The 25994-nt window shown below is 27.4% G+C and overlaps 1 protein-coding gene across 3 annotated transcripts in view; it reads left to right on the forward strand.

Annotated features, from left to right (window-relative positions):
• The first annotated feature begins 4094 nt into the window (after positions 1–4094).
• Positions 4095–25994, forward strand: part of LOC113550676 (lachesin-like) — a 181233-nt gene continuing 159333 nt past the window's right edge. For 2 of the 3 annotated variants that reach the window (XM_026952656.1, XM_026952657.1), the window contains exon 1: positions 4095–4457. The gene's annotated coding sequence lies outside the window, so the exon portion shown is untranslated. Of the gene's footprint in view, positions 4474–25994 lie in introns of all 3 variants that reach the window. The other variant, XM_026952655.1, reaches the window with a different exon arrangement.

A 25994-nucleotide genomic window follows, 5' to 3' on the forward strand; every position in this document is an offset into this window, starting at 1 on the left:
ATATATATTTTACAAAAAGAACGCCACTTTTCATCATCGAAGTGTATTAATAAATAACTTTTGTCTAACAATCCACGTCTATTTTAAGTCATTTTTTTTTTCATATTGTTTATATAATGTCTATTCGATTCGATGTTTTGCACTTGATCGACTTGATGCACATTTTTTTATATTACAAACGTCAGTGTTATATTTCACATCACTGTTGAAAAACACAATCAATGTAATACAGATATTGTTACTATACCTTTATTATTAAAATAATAGTAGTAGCTATAGTTCAATAAGTATTATTAGTTTTCAAAAAAGTATTTACTGTATGTGAATTGAATAAACGTTGTTTTAGATTCTGTTGAGCTGAGTGAGTAATTTATTGTATTAATATTAGATGAGATCTTTTATTTTTTATTTAATAGTGTTTTTTTTTTTTGTTGTCTGTTATTACTATTATTTGGATTAGAAATTTAGCTTTAATTTTCATCATTAATAAGTGTGACTCCTTGTAGATAATTGAATCTAGTTGAGAGTTGTTTATAACTTAATTATTTTCTTAATAATCGAGAAAAACTAATAAAAACATCATTTAAAAATAGAAATATTTACTTGACATAGTTTTTTTGACAATTTTGTTTTTTTAGATTTAGAGCAAAGAAATGAATCATGTTTATAAATCATTTTATAAATTTAAAAAGAATACAATACAAGGTTCTTAATTAGTTGTTACTATAGGTATATTGGTATATATACAGATATTAAAGATGTGTCATAGTCTAAATTTTTATTTATAAACATTGGAAGTAAACATTTTAACAAAATTCGCTAAAATCATGAAAATGTTCAAATAATTTTGTTTTTAAAAATGTTATACATTTTGAAAATCTAACATAAAGCTCTTTCATAAATATATTAATAATTATGAAAGTAAAAAAAATCTCAAAACACAGTTATAACTGAATATAGTTTTTAGTTATTTTGTTTTATTTAAAAATATTATTTGTGCATACTTGAAAAAAAAAATTCAGAAACCATAATCAGAGATACTTAACATTGTAATCAAATATTTATACGTAGATATTAAATAAATATTTGAAATTTTCAACTCAAGAAAAAAATAGATTTGTATTTATATTTATAATATTTTTGTTTCTAGTTTAAAAGCTTTAAAATAATTTGTTTGTTGTGTAGAAATTCAAAATTATTTAAAATACACAATATTCAACATTTTTTTTATTTATATGAGCTTTTGAATGTAAATTAACTTTTAGGAGTACCGTAAACGTGCGGTTACTATCCACTTGTCTACTTGATATTTGTTACAAACATTGGAGTGGAACATCAACAGTCATGGAAGCAGATATAATATCGTTCAAGGGTTCATTTAAAGTTTAAAAACGAATAATTTAATTTATTTAAAACAATCTATTTGGAGTTGGGGATAGTATCATAATGAAGAAAAAATACAAATTGCAAAAAACATATTATAGTAATGACGTGTTTATAAAAAAAAGTCGAATGTACGAACTATATCCAACAACTTCAACCACATGAAAGATATTATATGTCTATAAAAATAAAATGTACAATGAGTACAATAGTTGTGCGAAGTTTCATATGAATGAAAATAAAACGCAGTTTTTTTTATACAAATCACAATATATTTTCATAAAACAGACGATACCATGTAATATCTAAATTAATTTTTTATAATAATTGCTTATCGAACAAAGTCATTAAATATATTTTCATAAATAATAGGCTTCGGTATACGATTTGAACCTTTTGCTAAAGAAGCATTTTAACTACTAAACAGTCTATATTAAAGTAATACAAAATGAACTTAGTGTGGACGATTCTCTGATAGAAATTTTATTTTTAAATTGGAATAGAAAATAAAATATTTTGCACAAATAAATTATTTTTAGAGATAAATCACGATTAATTTTATCAAGTATTATAAAGGCAATTCTATAAGACTTAAAATAAATTATTTTTAGTATGAATACCTATAGATAAAATATGCCTCGATATAACTTTTAATATAAGGGGAAACAATTATGTAAGTCACCGTTATTATTGGTCACCGGAATTTATGTGTCTAAAACGAGAACCCACGAATATCATTCTCGCACGCGATACACATGTCAATAGTTCGAAATAAAATATAAATTTGTTTTATGCATTTTATGACAACTTAGGTATTGTGTTGAAAAAAACATAATTAATATTATCGTTGTTTGATTTTAAGTCTGAAAAATAATTTAAATTCAATAGAAAAATGTCTATATAGATAGAATGGAAAACTCTCAATTTTTAATAGTGTTATGATAAAATCCATATTTTTAAATTTTCAACTATAATTTAAAATTATATAGGAATACATTTTTTACAAATGTTTCGTTCGACGTAATATTGAATATCTTAAAATGCTGATTATTGTATACAAAAATACATTTTAGAGCTATCCATTTTGAGTTAAAATGTAAGCATTAAACTCCTGTTTTCTTAGAAATACTGTGTAAAAACAGTTAATGAGTGATGACCCAAATAACGATTTTAAATAATGATTTTTTTTTTTATAAGATATTGGTTGTTAAACACTATACTATTGCCATAGAGCATACCATTATAGGTTTTCTGCGGTTGCTCATAATATTTTATCATAATATATGAACGACAACGGTAAAAAATATTATATTTTCGTTCGGAACAAACGTTATGTAATAAATTTAAATATTATTCGTTTGTAAAAAAAGATAATAAATATCTGCAACCATTGCGTGCATTAGGGCCGTGGACGGTTATCATCGAATGACGGCGTTTTGCTGATGATAGATGTATCTGCAGGGTTTGTCTATTGTTATAGTAAACTATACGACGTATCGGATTCGTTCCAATCGGTCAGTTCTCCGCCATAACGTCGAAATCAACTCATAATGAACGCATTCTCAGGAGTTCAACACATAAGTAAATATAAGATGATATCGTATGACGTGTAACAAGTGTACAGGAAACAACAACAACAAAAAACAAAACTATTACCAAAGAAATAAGTTAATTTGATATTCTACAATTGCGTATATGGTAGGTACACTATACACGCGTCCACACATACAATTTATCTTTAAATTCATTGTTTGAACTCACCTATTGCTAATAATCGTTGCATATTTTGATTATTATGTAACTGCAATTTTAATTGATGTCAATATAACAATAGTTATGATCAAAGTGCACCAATCACGATTTGACGTGTGTATTAATTATTTCTATATACATTATACTATACGGTACGTACAACTACTCGTGTAAATTTAGTCATTGTAATACTGAAATTAGCTCACGTTTTTGTATAAAAAGAATCAGCTGTGAGTGAAAACAGTGAATTTTAATTTTGTACGTCATGGTACAATATAATATATTATATACTATACATAGCATTTTGTGACTAAAATAATAAATTGATTATCGATATTATATTATATCGTATGATTTAACCGTGCTATAACCATAACACGCGTAATTTCACAGAAGTTCGTGTGTTGTTTTCACTTAAATTTTACACGTGTAGGAAAAGTTATGGAAAACGCAGTAACGTAGGTACTTTACCCGTCGCTATACAATTAATTTTTATGAAGTGATCCCAAAATCAATATCGTTTTACGCAGCCGTGAAATCGTTTTTTGAAAATAGCATTGAAATTAAATATCCGAGCTAAGATCAGAATTTCGAAAAATTTCACGTTTTATAGTAGCATAATATGCATTTAATGTTACGTTAATATATATATAATACTGTACAGCAAATTGGAAATTTTTTTTCTGCAGGGATACATGCGGAAAAACACGACAACGAAGACGATAACAATTAAAATACTATCCATGTAGGGGCGGGTGTGTTTGGAGGGGGGCGGTCGACGATTCCTAGTAAAACGTTCGGCGACCGTCGCGGGACTTAACGCGACGGACCAATGAGGGTGCACGATCGTGAAGGTGGCGGTCGCGAGGGGGCCGGTACGCGTCGGCGACGACGTCGGCGGTTCGGGCGCGATCGTGGAAAAACGCTCACTGCCCGCACACACGCACACGTGTTTTCTCGCCGGCCAGTGCTCGACCCGGTGGCGTGCTCGTTGCATTCGCGTCGTCTGTTATATTCCGTCGTCGTCGGCAGCTCTATATCGCACACGTCCCGAGACCCCGATTTCCCCACTCACACGACAAAAAATTGACAGTTCACAGCAATTGAATGTCGCATAATCATCATAACAATAGGAATATTGTGATCTAGGTGCAACGATTAACAATACATTTATTACGGTCTAATATTATATTGTACGGCGATAACAATAATTCCAGCGCAATTTCGCCCGTATAGTTAACGACTTTTTCAAAATATCTGCAGTCCGAAACGGTTATAACTTGTACAACAGCGGCACAGCGGCGTTATCGCTCCAACTTTGGGTGAGTTTTTGTGCTTGTAAGTACTTGAATACGACTTAACTTCACATGTATTTCGTGATCATAGAAAAAAAAAAAATGTATACAATGATTAATAAATAAGTCATTGTTATTGAAAACTTCTAAATCCTTATAAATAGATAGAAAAAAAACTTGGACAATTTACTAAAAAAAAAAAAAAAAAATTATTTTAAATAATATATTATACAGATTATCGTTTATCTTTCGTCATATAACTAATTTAAAGGGCACTATGGGATTAATTACAGACATAAGTAAATTATACAGTACTGAGTTTCAAAATTTGATCCTTGCCAATTATATTGATTATCAAATTATAATTTTAAAAGTTGTAGTTTAAAAAAATATATATAATATATTTTAACTTTATGGTGAAGTACAGAATATTATCAAAATATTTTAGTCGTATTCACCTAATTATGTAATTAAATTAGACAAAATATAAAAATTAATAAATATATTTTCTAACACGTGTTCATTATATACTTATAATTTATACATAATACCAATAACCTATCTATCTATTTATCTATATATAAAAATATTTATTCTATATGATATTAAGATATATTAAAATGATTTATTATATTATAAACTAAGTATATTTGTGTATTCAAAATGTTTAAATTATAAAACGTATAGTTAAGAAAAATAAACAAGTATATTATTTATATAATATATTTTAAAGTTTATATAAATTCCATTGTACATTAAAATGTTTATTTTTATTTATAAATTCAAGTAAACTACATTATTTAATTAATTAACTTATATTTAAATCAAGGGCGAATAGAATTATATTATACATACAATTTGAATAAATTTATAAAATTACATAGAATAAAATACATACATTTTATGAAAAAAAGATAAACCAAATAATTTCATTAAGTAGGTATACTTATAACTTAAATAATAAAAGATTTTTATTGGATAGTTAAATCATTTTTCACTTTGATTTTTATAGGTATTAAAACTTAAAGTTTATGATTTATTAATTTTAACTAGTTCTATGCTTAAATGTTATGATTATGGTCCATCATTTAAATATCTACTCAATAGAAAAAAAAGTATTAATTCGTTGTTAATTATTATTTGTACTGGTTTTTTACTAGTATAATCATGTTGATATTTTATAAACATTTTCATGAAAAAAATGACCTATTATATACTAGGAAATATCTAGAAAGATTAATTTTTCAATCGAAAGTTTCAATTTAAAAAATGAATTTAGTATCAAAACTTGATCATACACTTTTTATTTAAATTAATAAAATACATTACTAGATAGAAATTTTGACATTTTAACTAGATTAATAAAAGTATACTTGGTATTTGGATGTTTAACATAAAATAATAATATTATTCAGTGTTTTAGTAATGAATTAACCCTTATAAATTACGATTAGCTTCTCGTGAATCTCTGAAATTAAATAATTAATAAAACGGCAATTATCGCTAAATAAACATCCGACACAATGAATTTACATAATAATACGTACGGCTTCATTAAATATTAAAGTTTAGTTTGTCGAGTCACGTAATCCACAGTAGCATTTAACACAATTAGTCTTGTCAATAATTAGGCAGTTTTTAATCTGATGAAATTGAATGGATAATAAATTTGTTTTTGTTATCTATGTACCTAGTGTTACCATTTTTTTTTATTATTATTATGATATAAACAAAAAGTAAAAATAAAATAAAATTGCGTATCATTTTAATTTTGTTTCAAATACCAAGGGAACTTTTTATTCATTTTGAACACTAAATCCTTGAATTGTGATGCTCAAAGTACTTGAAACTGGTGACTTTTAAATGTAATAAAGTTATAGGATCATAAAAATACAAGTTTTTCTTTCTCTCCTTTATGTATATAGTCATAACATTTCATTCAAGCATTGTGTTTCTACGTACAAACAATATCACTATATAACTTCGGAAATATTATGAGATGAATTTGTACAATTGTGACCTTTTCAAACAAAAAGATTACAGTGGTAAGTTGGTGGGTAGAAACAGAGGGGCTAACAGGTATCTTTATCGTACAAAACAAAGTATTGTTGAAAAGTTGAACCACTCCAAATAAACTACAAAGTTCGACGTACACGAAAATCGGTACTGAAATTCATTTGACCCTACAAATTCGTATTTTCCAGATATTTTTTTGCTTTAAAATATTATATCCATTATTTAAAAAAAAAAATAAAAATAAAACTTACTAGACTCATTACACTATATTCCTTAAATATGAATAATATGATAGCTTTCGAGGCTCAGAATAATTGTAAAGGAAAACTTAATTATCAAGAAAAACATAAGTATGATAAAATGTAATAACAATAAAAAAGCCAATTTAATATTTATTTAATAATATGGATATCAATTGTTTTTTTTTTTATCTCAACCTAGAAATAACATAATATAAATTATATTGTATATACATACTTATATTGTGATTATATCTGACTACAGATATAATCATAATAAACAATTCATTTTTAAATAAATGAACGTAAATTAAAAATTTCTTATATATATTATTTATTATTGATAAAATATTTAAGATTTTTTATGAACAGAACAGTTGGTCATAAACTTATAACTTAAAACTCTTAATATTTCACAAATTATTTTCTTTAAACCTTGTGAATATTTTTACTCATTATGACATGTCAAGAAATACGGTCAGTCTCCGTTATTTTTATTACTATTACAATATTTTATGGAATTTTAAAATATGCTACCGTGACAGCAAATTAACTATTAAAATGTGTTTTAAATTTAGTTTAAAATATGACTTTAAAGTTCAAACAAACGGAAAAAAACTTTGATTTCTTTATTTAATTTAGATGGCATTTAGGTTAATCCTATTTAATAAATATTTATGATCATCATGAACTTTTTCAAAATTTATTGTTAACTATATATTTTAATAAATTTATGAATGTGCAAATTTTGTTAAAAAAAAATTAAATGATTATAAATGATTAATACAATTTATAGTTTGTTATTTTTAAAGTTATAATATAAATTATAATCATCGTAGAATACAAAATAAATAGCATAATTTAGTAAGTAATTTGTATACGATTTATTAATAAACCACAATATTAAATAAAAAATAATTATAAGTCATATAATTCTTTGTGAAGATTTTTAAATTAATAATTCAATCTACAAATTATTTTATACTATAAGTACTTAAGTACTATGTTATAAACATGGTGGTAAATATAACTTGATATAGAGAAGTCAAGAATCATTCCGTGCAAGTACTATATTATATTATATATTAAGTAATAATAATATTATCGTTTTATTTATTGAATTGAATTAATTAGAATAAATAAATAAATAACACGTGGATAAAATAAAATAAAAATTTATTTTATGAATTTTCGTAATATAATTGGACAACAAATTGTCTGTAGACTTTTATTTTATAATTTAATCATAATAAAATTATTTGCTAAGACTTTTAGTTTAAGTTACATTAATGTATAAAATATCAACAAGAAAAGCTCAGAACTTGGTGGTGAAAAATACATATTATAGCCAATATTATTTAATTCGGGAGATAACATTAAATGGTTAATTGACCAATGTAAGAAAGTTACTTTCATAGATATCTATTATTGGTTTTATAAATAATATATTTGAAATTGAAGCTAAACTTGTTTCTTGTGAAGAACCAATATGAAGGTAGTTAACATAATTAAATTGAAAATATTGTAGAAGGAAGGGTTGTAACCTGATAATATTGTGAACATTTTCATGAATATGGATTTACCCGGTGTAATGTTTAAACGGATATTATATATTGTATTCAGGTGAAAGGATATGATTTGTTACATATTGCAAATAGGCGAAATACGATAACTTAAAATTAAATTTACAAAAAAAATCCGAAGTTAAAGATGCGTGTAAATATTTGTTTTGTTCGGTCGTGTAAGCTGATCAAATGACTTTCGAGTTATGGGTATTTATTTTCTATTATATTTTACCATATAATGTTTAGTTTAAATACGAAAAACAGTATTAATATAAATGATGTATTATTTTCGTGTTTACAAATTACTTATAACTTTGTTGAAATCTGTTTAGGTATTTATTTGAAAAAAAAGATTATAAGAATAAATAGCGATGAATACATGCCATCGGCATACTTAATAATTACAATATAGCCTGATTGTTTCGATGCTAACTCATCGAACTAAACTCAAAGAAACCCAATTTTATTGTACTATATTGACGTGGTGATTCTATTTTCCTGTATAATTATGTATAATAAATAATAATAACCTCATTACTAAGGTTAGGTTATTAAGAGGTTTATCAAACGGAAACGTTTCGTCGAAGAACAATTAAAGCCCATATTAACTTTGTACAAATGTTTAAGACTTAAAATGCTACTCACTTTCCATAATGTATACAATCTACGATAAATAAGTTATAATGGGTATACAATTTATTTGGTATTGCTTGACGAATGAAACACATGGCTGTGACAATAGTAAATGGTAATCGCCTGTTCAGAATAAAACGTAACTGTTTAGTAATAAGAAATTCTGAAATATTTTAAGATCTATAAAAAATATCGATAAAACAAAAGTAGGTATGCATTTACATTTAATGTAATGTAATATTTTAAAACAAAATATCATGTTTTTATTATTATTGATAAGATGTATATATTACTGAGTATATTGGATAACTTCTTAATTTTTAATTAAATTTAAACACTGGATGTTATAGGTTAAATAGTTTTAAAACATATTAAATAAAAACCTCATTATATACCTATATTATATCTGTATAGTGTATACCTTTAAAATTACTTACTGTGAGAAAAAGAAAAACGGTAATCAAGTATTTCACATTTTTATTTAGATTATAAATACATATATTTAATAAACTGGGTGATTATTTTAAAAATAAATACTACATTTTCGATAAGTATTACTGCTTTTTATTAAAAATTATATTTTAAACTTCAAGCGGAACGATGAATATATTGACTTTACAATAATGTACGATTTTTTTATTTTTCTATCAACCAGCCCTCATCACCCTTTGAAGTAGTACAAATTAATGAAAAACGGTGATTTTTACGTAAATTTAGTATTTGAAAAATTGATTTTGTTTTTTTTTTATGTTATTCAAAAACAAATAAATAGACGTTTAGAATTCTCACTAAATATTTATGATATCATTTTCTACACATAAAATAATTTTCTAAATAATTTGACTATTTTTGAACTATATATAGACATTTGAAATTAAAATTTTTTTCAATCCATTTTAATAAAAATATATATAAGTAAAATGTTTGCCTTTTTATGCATTTTAAATTCAAATTTCAACAAAACTCATTAATATTTTAAAAAAGAATTAATTATTCAATCGTGAAAAATTTATGAAATCTTCAATTTTTATAGCTAAGGTTTGAAAATGTAATGTAAGGTTGCTCTTGATTTATAAATAGCTTATACTAAAGCCGAAAACTCTGATACATATAGAAATTTTAAGTTTAAATCTGAATAAAATTAAATATCTAAAAGATGAATAACACAGTTATTATTTTGTTTTAATTAAAAAAAAGTAATAAATAAATATTTGCTTGGACTAAAAACTTTTACTTATATTATGAATTTTACTATACACTCAATGAAATTTTCAAATCATGAAAATTAATTTTAATACATATATTGTGTCTTTATACCATATTTATATATATTCACACTATTTTATGGTAGGTGGTATTGAGCTAAAATTATTATATAATATATATTGTTCTATATCTATTACAATGACTTATTTGATGAATACTGTACCTACACCAGAGCTGTATCCACTTGTCTACTTTTGTGTTATTTTTCATTAAAACTTCATATTTTTTAATATATTTTCTTATCGTTATCAGTTTTCATACTATATATTTTTTAATCTTTAAATTACATGATACACTTTTAATTTTATATTTCATAACAAAATATTTTTTTTAAAGAATTTATATGTATAAAAATCGAATTTATGTATTTAAAGTTTTGATATGAAGCAGAGTCGTGTGCACTGGGGTAGCCAAATGTCTGTATACTTCACCGCTCATCCAAATTTAAAATATTTAAAATTAATAAACTTGTTCAAAATTTTAATTTTATTAACCGAAATGTATAGAATAATATTTGAAACTGGCATATTTTATTAAAAATGTATGATGTTATTTAAAAAAGTAAAAATATAACTAAAAAAAATAAAATTGTATTTAATTATGTGCAATTTTTTCTTGCACTAATACTTTTTGAGATGAGCATATTAACTGCTTAAAAAAATTATTTTATATACTATAATATATTTAACGAATTATGAAGCTAATATAATATACCTATTATTATTCATTAAATATAAACTCTGTACAATATATTGACATTGAATTTAAGTGTTTTAGGTGCTTATTTTTGAAGACCAGATACGGTTTTTAAGAACATCGTTCTTTTCAAAGTGCACTTACAATAATTTCTCGAAACATTAAATCAGATTTTATTTTATTTTATGTGCGGCATATTGCATTTTATTAATGATCAGAGATAAATTGAAAAACCTGTATTACATTGATAAAAATATCAATTTGTTATATTTACGATAAGTATAATATTATAATAAAGTTTGACGTAATATATTTGGTTATTTTTATAAATACAAATTTACCGTGTATATAAATAACATTACATAATTATATATGTATGTGTACTATAATATGCATATTCGGTATAGATAAAATACAATGGATTTGGTGATTTTATTCGAGTGTTTTTTTTGATGATTAATGTTTGTAAAAAAAAAAATATTGTACACTAATTGTATTGTCTTATCCACGTATGAAAGTTGAAACGAATAATTAATAATAGAATATACTCATTGTCGTTTTTTTTAGGGATAAAAAAAATGTTGTATTCAAAAGTTTACTTATTATCTATAATGATACTTCAGGAAAATAATTTATTTTGAGAACAAAGACAACATTAAAATATTATTATTATTATTATTATTAGTTGAACGAATTTAGACGAATTGCTTTGTGTCAATAGTCGCTCTGTGTTCCGATTACATGGGAATGATTTCGATCGTTTTTCTCTTATTAAAACAATATATTATTATTATAACCGAACGGTCGTTTTAATTATATTCATCGAGACGCACGTTTATAATAATTGCAAACCAATAATAACAATGGAGAGGGAAAGTTTAATTAATAATGCAATCTGATCAGCAGAACAGAAGGAATACGCGCAAAATAATCATAGCCAATGCATTTTGAATTAAATTTTGAACCACCGGAACTTACAAAGACCATTTTTTTTTCTTTTGTGTTAGCAGTCTTTTTAACTTTAGATAACCATCAACAACCTGATCGTGGTAGACGTTTTTTATTTACCAGTCACTCGTGCTGAACTCTTTTAGTTATTTACCTTTTGATCGTTAAACGAAATACTATACAATGTGCAATTATATGTTTGCTATATATATGTTCGCAGATTAGTATTATTATTGCGTTTTCATGCAGAATTATCATTAAAAAAAAAAAAAAAAACATAAATTGTTTAAAACAAATACGATTATTAGAAATACATCAATTTAATATTTTGTATAGATACCTGGGTAATATAATCGCGATACCTATAATAAAGTAGATCTATGTATTTTTTGTTTTTTGTAATTTTATAAAATCTATTGCTTTGTACATACTTCAATTATAATTTTTGATTTTATTGTATCTGATTTGACCCGTATGACTGAGTTTATATTTTTCAAGTTAAATGGTAACCTAACCAGACAACTGAAAAAGAACTCGTGTAGGCACTTACTCTCCCCTTAAATATCTCATCTGGAGTGCCAACAGTGAGCGATTTTACTACTCACGTCTCCTGATTCTTACCTCCATACAATATACTTATTGTATTTTTTGTTTATCATACAGATTATAAATTTTATATTATTTAAATTTTGAAAATAATAATATCTTGTACTTTTTATTGTCGATTATTCATCGCTAAATTTAAAAATATTCTAAATCTAATAGTTATAAAACTAGAAAACTCCGTTAAAAACATTCACTAAAAATTATAGTGGTATTGATGTGCAAACTTTTGAAAATATTTTGTTTGAATCGTTTAAAGTATTCTCGCGAAATAATATATATTTGATATGTATGTCTTACGATTGGTTTATAAATGAAATCAAAGATAAATATTTATATTTAAAATATAATCATAAATAGTTTTCTATAATATGAAATCTGATGGTAATTGAGTAATTGAATGATGTGTGTTATGTAATAAATATTAAATAGTGCAGTTTTAAAAATACAAAAAAAACGGTATTTATCATTAAATCTCTAAGCGAATTAAAATAGTCCCAGATGTCCGCAGATAAATGACCGAATCAAATGAGATATAAAATAATTAAGCACTCAAATGCCGAAAACAAAAACGATAAGTAATACCTACTATTTATTTATTTATTTATTTTATACATATTTGCATACAACTTTTCCATTATTATTATTATTGTCGCGTAATAATTTCAACGTTATCCCAGATGCTATTACCCGTCTGAATAATAACAATAATGATATGTGTTAATGGAGTTTTTGCTAAAAAACTTTTTGTTTATACCACATAATGATGTATAATACCTATACGGTATATGTACGCGTGTATAATATTTTTGTTTTTCTCGCGTCGCACATCTCGATGACACCCCACAGCCGAGTTAACACGCGCTTTGTGTTACAACTATTACACTTGCGTTTATTATTATTATTATTATTATGCACGTGTTTTGTATCCATCACCCTTTCCGGTCCCTGCGGTGGTGTCTCGCAACTGATGATGAATGCGTTTTCATCATCAGCAGCAGTAGCAGTATCAGTTGTCAGTCGTATAACTCGTGTATGTATGTATATATATATATATGTGTGTGTATGTGTGTGTGTGTATATGTTTTGCAGACCAAGTTTCTTCTTGAGCTCGTATTGACGAGATAAACAGCGAGTATGAATGAGAAGGATGAGGGTGCGTAAACGAAAACAACGTCGTGGTCGTCACTCGGGCGGCACATTCGACGGGGGTGTGGAGTTGCGATAATATAGCTACCGTTGTAGATTCGGCTCACGTACTAGGTGAAACGCGCGACCCTCGTTTTCGCATAATCGGAAAAAAATACCTCTGCACGTGGTCGTTACGACTTCTATAGGTATGACGCTTCCACCATTGTCATCGTTTCGTTTTCTTTTTTATATTATTTTCTTTTTTTTTCGTCTCTTTTCTCGTCTTATACGTATATTTTCTACTCTCCCTTCGTCCTCTCTTCCACCGCCTTTTGTACCCCATCCAAACCGGTTGCATTTATGTCATTATTTCGTTTTCACGGCCAATCGGTGTATTTATTATCCATTATTATAATAGTATATAATACAGTCCTAGTCATCAACCCTAAACTATCAACGCAGTCTACCAGAATGTCAAGTCCGCGAAAGTTTCACGTACGACTCAGAACGAGCGAAAAAAGTTCTGACGCGGATTCCCAAACGACCCTTCGCATGGACCGAACACATGACCGGATTTCGTAAATAGTTTTAACTGGGGTCAATAAATACGTGTCGGAGAGCGGTCTACAATAGAATACCAGTATAATTTTCCACTGAAGTCGAGCTCCTTCTTGAGTACGGTTTATTTCGGGTCAGACCCCGCACCAGACTCTTTTCAATATACTTTTTTTATTCTTTAAACGACACGCGTAACGATGACCATGATAAAATAAAATAATAACAAAATCATCAATAACACTAAACCCTAGGTAAAAACATGGTCATCTAATAATAATATTATTGTTGTGTATATGATTGTATTAAAGTTGTTTTTCGGTATATTATTATTTTGAATTTCATAAAAAATGAGCGGATATAGTTAAGTATGGTTATCAGTATTCTTGAGAATTCCTACCACGTCAGATAAACTATTTTCAATTTCATACAACTTCATTCATGTGACTTTGAGTTGAAACACTATGATCGATAATATTTGTTTATTTAAATTTAAATGTAGACTACTAGACAAGATACAAAAACCTAGTGGTTAGACAAGGTTATAGGTATTAGGTTGAGGAGAAGACCATAACATTATACAGCTAAAACAAAAATATAATGTAGTTTTAACGATTATATGAAATATTAAATTATTATTTTATAGTATATGCTAAATTTTAAAAATTAACCAATAATAAACGTTTAATTAAAATAGAATGTAACAATACAATTGAAGAAAATAATTTATAAAACTGTCTATAAAATACTAATATACATATAATTTGTGAAAATTTAAATTTAAGTTAAATTCATCAAATATTTTAGATTGCTTCGGCGTTTTATCGTTTAGTTTTTAATTCGTATTTAAAACAATTTAAAATATAATACATAAATCACTTATTAATTACTATAAAAATCATTTTTTTATTCAAATGTAAATTATAATTTATAGCCAAACCTAATAAGAGAATATTTTAAGTGGTAGCTTAATAGGAAAAAAAAACTAATTTTAAATTCCTAAGAAATCAGTTTATTTATAAAATGTATATTATTTTAATTTATATGGCATGACGTGTTTATTGTAGTATGTTGTTATACTAAAATATAGGGCGGCGTTGTGTGTATGCAATATTGCTACTTTGAAGCAATTTTTCTAGAAAATAATTAGCATAAGTGCGGTAGGAGACATGCAAAACGGGTAAATCAATATTTAAAAGGTAACAAATAGACAAGAAATAATGGTAGAGTTAATTAAATATTATAAAATAATTTACATTATACTATATTTTCTACAATACAAGGTTAGGTTAAGTTAAAAATCTAATATTCATTTTATTATAAATACACAATAAAAACCTTTTAACATTGTTCACTATTAGAAAACTGGATTCAGTAGTAAAACTTAATGTATATATACCCGAATACAAATAAATAAAATAATTAAAATATACATAATTTACATTAAATTATATTTTAATATTAATGGCTTAAAAGCGTATATTAGTTTTCAATATATTACTATCTGTATTTTAATTTTAGGTTTTAATTTGTATTTATTTCAGAAAATAACTATATTATTCAATTATGTATTTCATAAATAAATATAATCATGCACATCAGTAATCATATTATAAAGAAAGCAAACATAATATTTCAGTTACTTGTTGGTACGGTTTTATAACTTAACATATTAAATAACTTCAAAAGCATTTGGCATGGAATCGATCCCCAAGAGGAAAATAGGGTATAATAATTAATTTAAGTATCTTACTATGCATATGTAATATATAACATAATAATATATAATATTCTAATTGAAGTATTTAATTTAGGATTAACATAATATGAAGACTAAGTATTATAGGTTCTGTTAGATAAGTCGCTGACCTCGCTGTGAGTCGATGGTAATTTATGAGTATGTAATATTTTATGATTGTTGGTACATTTTTTTTTTTTTAATTATTGGAAGTTTGAAATTTTCAACAATCATTAAGTCAATATTTGTAAAACCAATAATTCTAAATCAATAATAACAAAACTGGCAACTGCTTTCATGTAGCATGTAATAGTATCGTTGTCGTTCATGATTACTATGCGTAAGAGTATGTATAGTATTAATAACATTATTATGACTATTGGGCTTATCAAACTGCTAAGTCTTTGTGGTAAAATGAAGATTAACGTTGCAGTAGAGGATTCCAAGAATATTTTTTAACAGGTATTTCACGCTTTGGAATAATTAAAATTAATTTCTCTAAAACAGATTCCACAGTACAGCCGCGGGTGACATCCAAGTGTTACTTAAGACCCTCCAAAAAATTACTGTCGTCATTGCTGGTGAAACCTAGGGTGGGTTACATTTGCGTCGTCTGATCTTTTGAGTCTTGACGTAATTAAAACTTTCGCAATTAAAACTTTAAAACAATTTTCGCTTTATGAGGATATCGTCCCGTTGTTTGTTTTATTTTCCGTATAATACATTTTTTCATTCATCCTTCCGTTTATTTTTATTATTATTATATTTTATTTATTATTATAATTTTTTTTTTTGTTCTTTTCTCACACTTCGCTTCCGCAGATCTTCCACACCATGCTGCAACAAGTCTAAACCAGAAAATCTCGTCGCAAAAAGATTGTATCAATTATTTGTCACCCTCGGGGATCGAACACATTTTTTAAGTGTGTACGTTGTTATTGTTGTCCTATAAGCACACCCTCCTTACACATCGACTGTCATACTTCACGTCACACTTGTGCCGATGAGTATCGTGGATTATCGTTTTTTTTTCTACATAAAAATAACCAAAATAATTTACCTATTTGTTATTCTACTTGAAGAAAATATTCATTCCGACGGGCCTTATACAATCTGATGTCGGTTTACTGGGGCCCATTGTTTACATTAAATCTAAAAATATTAGTTCTAGAAGTAAGCTTACTAAGAATATTATATTATACCAAAGGTGTTTTTATTTTATACATAAACTTTCGTAGTTATCATAATTCATAATTATGCACTCTGTGCAGTGTACAGTCAAGTTACCTTGACATATTTTAAAATAGTTTTTACACATAGTATATAAATTGATAAAAAATGATTTTATTTATTATTTTAATAAAGATATGTACAATCTTTATTGATAATTGATGCATAGTAAATATAGTACCTATGCAATAAAGAGGGACGAAAAATCTATTATGAGTTATATGAATAAGATTTAATATGATTTCTCTGTTTAGTAAATTACATTTATTTAAATTACTAGTTCAGAAAGACATGATATATTCCCTTGAATACTCTGATAATTAATTATTTGTATTAGTCAAGTACTTTTTAAATCAGTTTAATTTGAACTATAAGTAGATCATCTTGAAACTTGAAATCATAGTTCGTCAATTATTTATTTTCAAGTTTATTTTTGTTTTAAATTTTATACACCTTAATATATTATTACAATCATTTAATATTATTTTTATAAAATATATGTATAAGGGTAATATTGGTTAAAATATCTAATTAAAAATAAATAATAATTACAAATTCATGAAAAAACAATTGAACCATTTATTTTATTTATTTTGCTTACAAACTATAAGCAATATATACGGTTTTGAATTTATCCTACATACTATTACAGTACATATTATATTGCGTTTTTGTGTTTATTGATAATATTTATTTAATATCATCAAAATATAATATAAAATAGCTTTTATTTTTTGAGGGTGTACAAGTGTATTTACTGACTAATAAATTAAGTTTAGTTTGGCTAGTAATTTGATTATTTTTTCAAGAAATTTTTATTACATAAAAGCTATTGTTAAAAAATAATAATTTAACTTAATTATATTCCCATAGATACTAATTAAGGCTACAATCTTAATATTTAACTAAATCAAGGAAAAGAGAGGTATAAAAATAAAATCGAATGACTTTTTAAGCACTAATTGACGTGAATAATGTATTACAATCAATATTTTTGATTTTTTAATTTTGTATTTTTAGTTGGTCTCGTATATAACAAAACGTTTTATATTAAAGACGTATAAAGATGACTGAATGATTATTTAGAAGAGATTAATTCCATGTTACGCTGTAATATTTATTTGAAAAAGTAAACACTTATCGACTTTATTCGTGCTGTGTCTCGTGTATGTGTACTATTTGTATAAACGCCTGTCAGTTTACCGTTTAATTATTATGTTTGCACACAGATCGGCAGAGATTTGCAAGCACCCATTTGGTTTGATTCAAATTTACTGGGAATTCACTCAATACGTGAAGTAGACATTTCTGGGTATTTAATTACTATTTAAGTTAGGTAAAGTATCAATTTCGTCGTGACTTACGTGATCTTTTCCATACAGCACATACATAGCCGTATACTGTAATATAACCAAGGCTGTAACTGAAAACAATTTTCGAGGGAAAGGGGTCCGGACCCCTGAACCTTCCCCCCAGTTACAGCCTTGAATATAACCTGATATTATTCGATACAAAACACCAGTGTGTCGCGTTGGTATAAATGATTACACTGAAAACCTATTTATAGATCGATGATGGATAAAGTACATATTATGATTGACTGTATTCACGTCGATTTCATTTACATTATTTAGTCCAATTTTCCTCATTTTTCAATTTATTTAATCCAAGATAATAATATAATATGAATAGCTTAATTTTGTAAAATTCCACGTGGGACATAGTAGATAATAAAGACAATTAAAGTAATTATATATTATATGTTAATTCTTATGCAAGATAAAAATTATGTCCGGTCTTTCATAAAGTATACTCACATAATTCGGCCTAAACTACTAGAATTTTAGTCCTAGATTTGATTTGACGTTAGTTTTAGGGTCTTGTGCAATACATTATGGTTTATGATAAATACAAAATAGACGCTAAGATAACTATGCTGTATTGAAAAAAAATTATATTACAAAATAGAGTAGGTCATTAGTTTGCTATTTTTAGAAATAAAATTTGACATCATAAATTTGTAAGATAAAAAGTATTTTACAAGTGCTCAATAATATATACTATATATTATATATAAGTAATAAATAAATAGCCTTTTTAATAATATTATGTTATAAAGAATCAAGTATAACTATTATTTACTTATCATAAAAAATTGTACATTATTTATTATTGAATAAAACCAAATTATATAAAAAATATTATTTATACTGTATAATATGATGGATAGTTATGAATAATGTTATCGATATGGATAATGAAAATATCGGAAGTATATTTAAATAGATATTATTAAAAATCAAAGAACCAGAAAAATAATCCAGGGCCTTGCTCAAATGACCAAATGTAAACTGCACACTAATAACCTTTTAAAATTTTTACCTGAAAATCAAAGATATTGTAATCTCCTACATAGAAAAATAGGTTAATATTACTTTAATTCACGATTTTGAAGTTGAAAAGCTCAAAAAGCTCAAAATTATCATAACTTGAAAATAATAAATATGTATTTAACAAACAAACGCTTGAATAGAGCGTGTTTATACGCTGTATGATGATTCTCGAAGGTTAGGTTATATCCATATCATATACTATACTATACGTTCTTATCGGCACTTGCAGTACAAAATGTTTTAAATAGATCAGCGATATGATATCAAATATTTTCGAATAACGATAAAACATGATAATTTCGTCTGTATCGGAAATTTCCGAACAAATTGGCGTTTATTGCCGATATTGTAGTCTTTTCGTAACTGTATAACTGTGTATTGTTTGAGTTTAGTTTAGTGAATCTTTTGCGTCTTTCACCGTTTTGTGCAGTAAAGTTAATCACTCTTAAATAGTCGTACATTATTACTCATTGCAATGGAATTCATGTACAGTCAGAATGGTAAAAAGTTATTAATAGTTGATAAATATAAATTTATTTTACACTATACTACAAAAAGTGGCCAAAAAACTTGGCGTTGTATTAATAATAAGTGTCAAAGTAAAATGTACACAAATAATACAGAGGATGAAAATATTGAAAAAAATGTAGTTCTAATTCACAATCATGACGAAGATACTACATTAGTTCGCCAAGAAGTCAATGAAAAGGAAAGTAAGTGAAGACAATATTGTAGAAAAACCTTCCAAGTTTATTTTAACTGAAATCAAACATTTTAATAACGAAAATAATTTAAATACAACTGATCTCAATTATATCAGACGAAGTGTGCCACCTTTGCCTAAAAGTATTGAAGAAGTTCACGATACTTTAAATTTAATGGATATAAGAACAAACCGTTCTGAACAATTTGTTTTATTAAATGATCAAGATAGCCATATTATTATATTTTCTTGTATAGAAAATTTAAAATTTCTTTGTTCTAACTAAAAAATATTTTTAGACAGTACTTTCAATTATTGTACAAAATATTTTTTGCACTTATTCACTATTCATGGTTTTTAGAATCAAAATTATATACCATTAGTTTTTGTTTTTTCCTCCTGACAAAAATAACCATATTATTTTTTCACATTATTTTTAAAAACTATCGAAATTGGCTTACAAAATAATTTACGGTTTCAACCAGTTACAGTTGTGGTGGACTTTGAAATTGCTATTCATAATTCAATCAAAAATATTTGGCCAACAGTGCAAATTCATGGTTGTAATTTTCATTTGTGCCGAAATTGGTACAGAAAAATCCTGCAATTAGGCTTAACGAATGATTACAATAATGATGAATCTGAAATTGGAAAATTCTCACATTTAGTTTACCATTATTGCAAGATGCTAACGATATTGAAGATTGCTTTGTATTTGATTTGTTAGAAAATAACAACATTTATCTGACGATAAAGTCTAACAATATTGCGACTATTTATCTGAAAATTATATTTTTTCGTTTTCATTATTTCCTTCAAAATTGTGGTCTTCTAATGATACTACTAATGCATGTGAATCATTTCATTCAAGATTTAATAGTAGTTTTTGTCATCATCATCCAAATCTCCATTTATTCGTGAAAGTTTTAAAAAATGTACAGACCGAAACATACATTAAAATTAGAAGCAGCCATACAACACAACGCAGACAGACAAAAACAATTTCTAAGTATCAATTGATAATTAATCAAAAAAACAAATATATACGAGGATAAATTCCACGTTTAGAGTTTATCTCCAAAGTATGCCATAAAAATATACGTAAATGATTATGACTAAGTATTGTTTTATTGAATTTTTTTCAAAACAATTTTTATTTTAAGCTTAAATGATTTTGACTATTGTTTTATTATATTTTTCAAATAATTTTTATTTTATGTGTAATATATTGCAAGACTGATATTTTATTACAGCAATACGAACCTAACCTTGTAGAAGTTAACGACTATCTTTTGTAGGAGTTAACACTACATTTGTAGAAGTTTACCATTCCCTGCTCAAACTAGAGCTGGTCATACGCATATTTTATTATATACTTAATTGTTGTTATGAACTGAAGTTGTGCAAGTATAGATAATAACTCAGGATAACAGAATAGTCTATGATGTAAATACATTTATTCGTGTATTTCATAACTTTAGTTCAGTAAAGTATTTTAATTCCAACTAATAATTTGACAAGAAATAAATGGTAACTCAAATAATTAAATAAATTATGTTACTGAGTCTGGGCGAAGTGGGGAGATGATTTATTTGCTTAGAAATAAACAACTCACAAATTATCTAATAATTGTTTCTAATGGACCGTCCTTTTAAACTTATTCTTATAGGACTTATTAAACCCATTAATTCCATGTCGGAAGCTAGGAATTCAATCTGACATTTTACCTATTATGTCTCGTGCAGAAACTTAGATTCCACTTCAGCGCTTACTACGCTCCATTTTTTTTTAAATTTATAAATAATATGTAAAAAAAAAAAAAAACAATCTGTAAACTGTATTATAATGTAGTATGTACAATAAGTAGTATTATGATGATGATCAACTATGAGGTGTGTGGGTGGCGTAAATTATATGTTCATTAGTTTTGTAAATCGCAATTCTAGTTACATTTGTGCCGCATTGAGGACGCTTCCATAAATGCACACTGTAAATTTAATGTGACATGTGTTTAAAAAGTGTGTAGTTCATATTAATATAGAGGTAACGGTATGTTTTACCACATAAAACTATTGATGATTGATAACATAAAATATATATATATATCATACGGTACGCGCAGTATTCAAAATATTACTTTTATACGAAATCGATCGCTACTTAACAATATTACGTCTATATCCATAAATTGTCGTTCACACATGTCTACCAATATTCATATTATATTATACGGATATCCCCATCAGACAAATTACACGTTCGCTGCGTATAACTGCAAGTTAGTTCTCAGACTAAGTATTATTATTATTCCGTTGACACCTCGTGTGTACATATTATGTATTGGATACGACGACGAGAGGGATAACACACATCTCTACAGCGTTCATTATTAAAATTCAGAATATTAAGGGCTTACGTGGGTGTGAGTGTGTGTGTGTGTGTGTGTGTGTGTGTTAGTGGCGTGCATAATGGCTGTGTGGATTCGATAGGAGAGGAACAGCAGTGTTCGTTGGATGTGGTAACGTGACGTGTGGCATCTCGCGAGCGCGGACCGAAAATATTTTGAAGCACGAAAGCGGCCCTCTCTTGACGATGCATCGTCGTCGTATCCTGCAGCAAAACCTCCGTCGACACAACAAACGATGACGATACATCGTATGGCGAGGAAGAGGAGGACGAGGATACAGGATGTAAGTAATGGATTCGAAACCTCACCGCCGCCCCCGCCGCTACTATCAATAATATTTGGTACACGAGCCGAGAGAACGTATATACTATAATACGACGACAACAACGGCGGCCATACCTACAGTGGTAGTAGCGAAATACGACTGAATCGCACGTATACATATATACATCACGCGATCATATTATTCGTATACATATATATATAATAATCCGGTTGGATTAGCAAAACATTTTTTCCTACCATCACTACTACTCTTCCCCGTATGCCGTCTCCCGCGACCAAGTAGTAATAATATTATAATAAATGTGTGGTACTCACACACACGCGCGCGCGCGCAAATATATGCAATATATGCATATAGTGCGTTCATCAATCATCGTCGGAAACGTTTTTTTTCGTCAAACCTTTTTTTTTTCCAATTTTTATTTTTTTTTTTACCGAATCACCTGTCCCGTCCGTATACCGGCCGAAGCAGCTCTCGAAATCCTTCGCTTGGCGATATACACTTCTACCGCCTCCGCCATTGTGTCATTCACCACGAAATTTGTCTCCCGGTGTTGTGTATATATATATTGTGCATATATTATTATTATTATACGTACTCTTTTACGAACACAAAATACGTCCGTTGAAAAAAAAAAACACTATTGTAGGAGATACCATTGATGTTCTATAATATTATAGTTTATGATAAAGGCACTGGCTGTAACCGATAGTCATGATATTATGATACACAACAGGTCGGTGGTTTTCGGTTGTTCAAAAAATGCGACTTTGTGCAAAGTGCGCTGTGCGACCATATCTTCTGTAATACTGTTTTCATTAATATTAGGAAATTTAATTTGACACTATTATTATAGAATATTACAGATTATGAAACTAGTCAGATATTATATAGATCATATAGTACGTAGTTTGCACTGGTGTCAACCATTAGGAGTTAATGGAAAAAAAAATTGAAAAGTTTACGCAAATCTAAATACAGCTTACAAATTAAATAGCAATTTTTGATCTATAGTATGGAATTCACGATTAAGTTTACCCGCATAAGTACATAACTATGACAGCTATTATGATATCCAATTAAATTTATAATTGGGTATAATTATAAATAATATGACAGTATATTTTTAATTGAAAGAAAATAATTTAATATAATCAAGTGATTCAAATATAGCCCCTATTATCGAATTACAACTATATATGCGTCTTATACACCATCATATTATGTCATACATAAATTTATCCGTCTAAAGTAAAACGGTTTTTTGTCTTATTGGGATTATTGGCAAAGGTATAAAAATAGATCTAAACTTCAAAGTTCAAATACTTAATAATATGAAAATATGAAATCAACTGAATACAAAATCATTTACTTGGATAATATTGTAAAATATCACTATTTCATTTTAAAGGACCGTATAAATAATAATGTGTATTTAATAATGTTTGAATAGTTAACATTCGAGAAATATTAATATATTTCTCGAATTGTAATTTCAGAACTATATTTGTATGTTTAAGGATTCCATATTATTATTACACATAAAATAAGAGCGATTAAATTTCATAAATCCCAGTATTATGTAGGCCATGAGTGTTATTATAATAGTGCTTAATGTTTAAATATATAATTTTAAAGTCAATATATAAAATTCTCATACAAATATTTAGTGAATATGTAAAGTACCTATATGTAGTTATTTGTTTTTGAGTTACTAGCAAATAACAGAATCTATTTTATCAAAAACTGGTATCACGTAGCTACTCTTATTCTTTCATAATTTTTATTCATATTTTTTTTCTTGTTATTTTGATAAATACTATGAATTTTTACTTTTGATCCTTTTCTGCTTCAACAAATATGACCTAATCAAGTACATCTAATTTTTAACATAAGCTAGGTGCCCTGAAATCTGTTAAGCATTAAAACTGTACTAAAATATGATGAAAATAAATAATACAAATATGATTTTAAAACTAATAATCGAGTGATTTCACTATTTGTCCGAGAATCAAAAACGTTTATCCTTACTGTGGTAGTACAGACTCGTAGAAATGGTTGTGCTTTGAATTATAGAATAACTATTTGTCGTCAAAGAGATCGAGCAGACGAATCGGTGTTTTACACAGAAAACTGCAACTACACTCTCCGCCACACGACGACCATATAACTTCAATAATAATATTTACAATGTAAACTTACCGCTTGTATTATAATTTCATATAAGTTGTAATATACACCATGATTGTACTTCCTCATCTCGGAGAAAGATGAAAATCGAAAAATACTGCGTTATCGGATCTCAGTGAAATTGTCCGCGGAAGCGGTGACCACTGCCGGGTAGACGTGGAGAGTAACGGGCGTAAAGGACGTGTCAGACGCATACAAGCCGCCTGGCTTTGAATTTTTTTAACGGCGCCCCGTGAAATAATATAACTACGTGCTCCATAATATACGGTCGGACGGGAGCGTAGGCTGTGCGAGAGTGTGATCGTGAGCATTGATGTACGGCCGGGTCGTGTGTCATTTTCCAGATCGGGTTTATTTAAGTGGTTTAATAAGTGTTCATAATTAAATCATTGGAACGGTTCGAGGGATTCCATCGGGTTATTACTTTGTGCTATAGTGGTGGGAGGAAGGGGTGTGATGGACTGCTGTGCGTATGTATCTATATATCGGCCAGGGAGGACGGCCGTCGGGTCGGTCCGGATCCCGCTGGAGTGTGGGAGAGAGAGAGAATGATAGAGAGTGATCGAGAGGGCTGGCAGCGGAAATCGCCAAACTGCCATCGGCAGCGAATACGGCTGTACGCCCGAGAATAAATAGACCCATTTATACAATCTCCCCGCGACCTTCCCGGAATATCAAAACGGTTTTTGAGTTGTGCCATGAAATTTTTGTTCGTCGCATTAATAACTCACTCTCTCTGCACACCCACACGCACGCATGCACTATTTATATATGTACAAACATTATATAGCTACCGCCGCGGGCGTACGCCATTAACCAAGAATCGTCCGAAATGAATAAAAGAGCGCGCGCGTTCGAAAAATTAAAACGCGTCGCAGCGATTTATCAACGCGTGCAGCCGTCGTTGCAGAGATTATATTCAACAAAACCTACGCTGTGCAAGTGGTGAGTCGATGTGGGACGGG

This window comes from Rhopalosiphum maidis, chromosome 1 (genome assembly GCF_003676215.2).
Source record: "Rhopalosiphum maidis isolate BTI-1 chromosome 1, ASM367621v3, whole genome shotgun sequence".
Taxonomy (NCBI): domain Eukaryota; kingdom Metazoa; phylum Arthropoda; class Insecta; order Hemiptera; family Aphididae; genus Rhopalosiphum; species Rhopalosiphum maidis.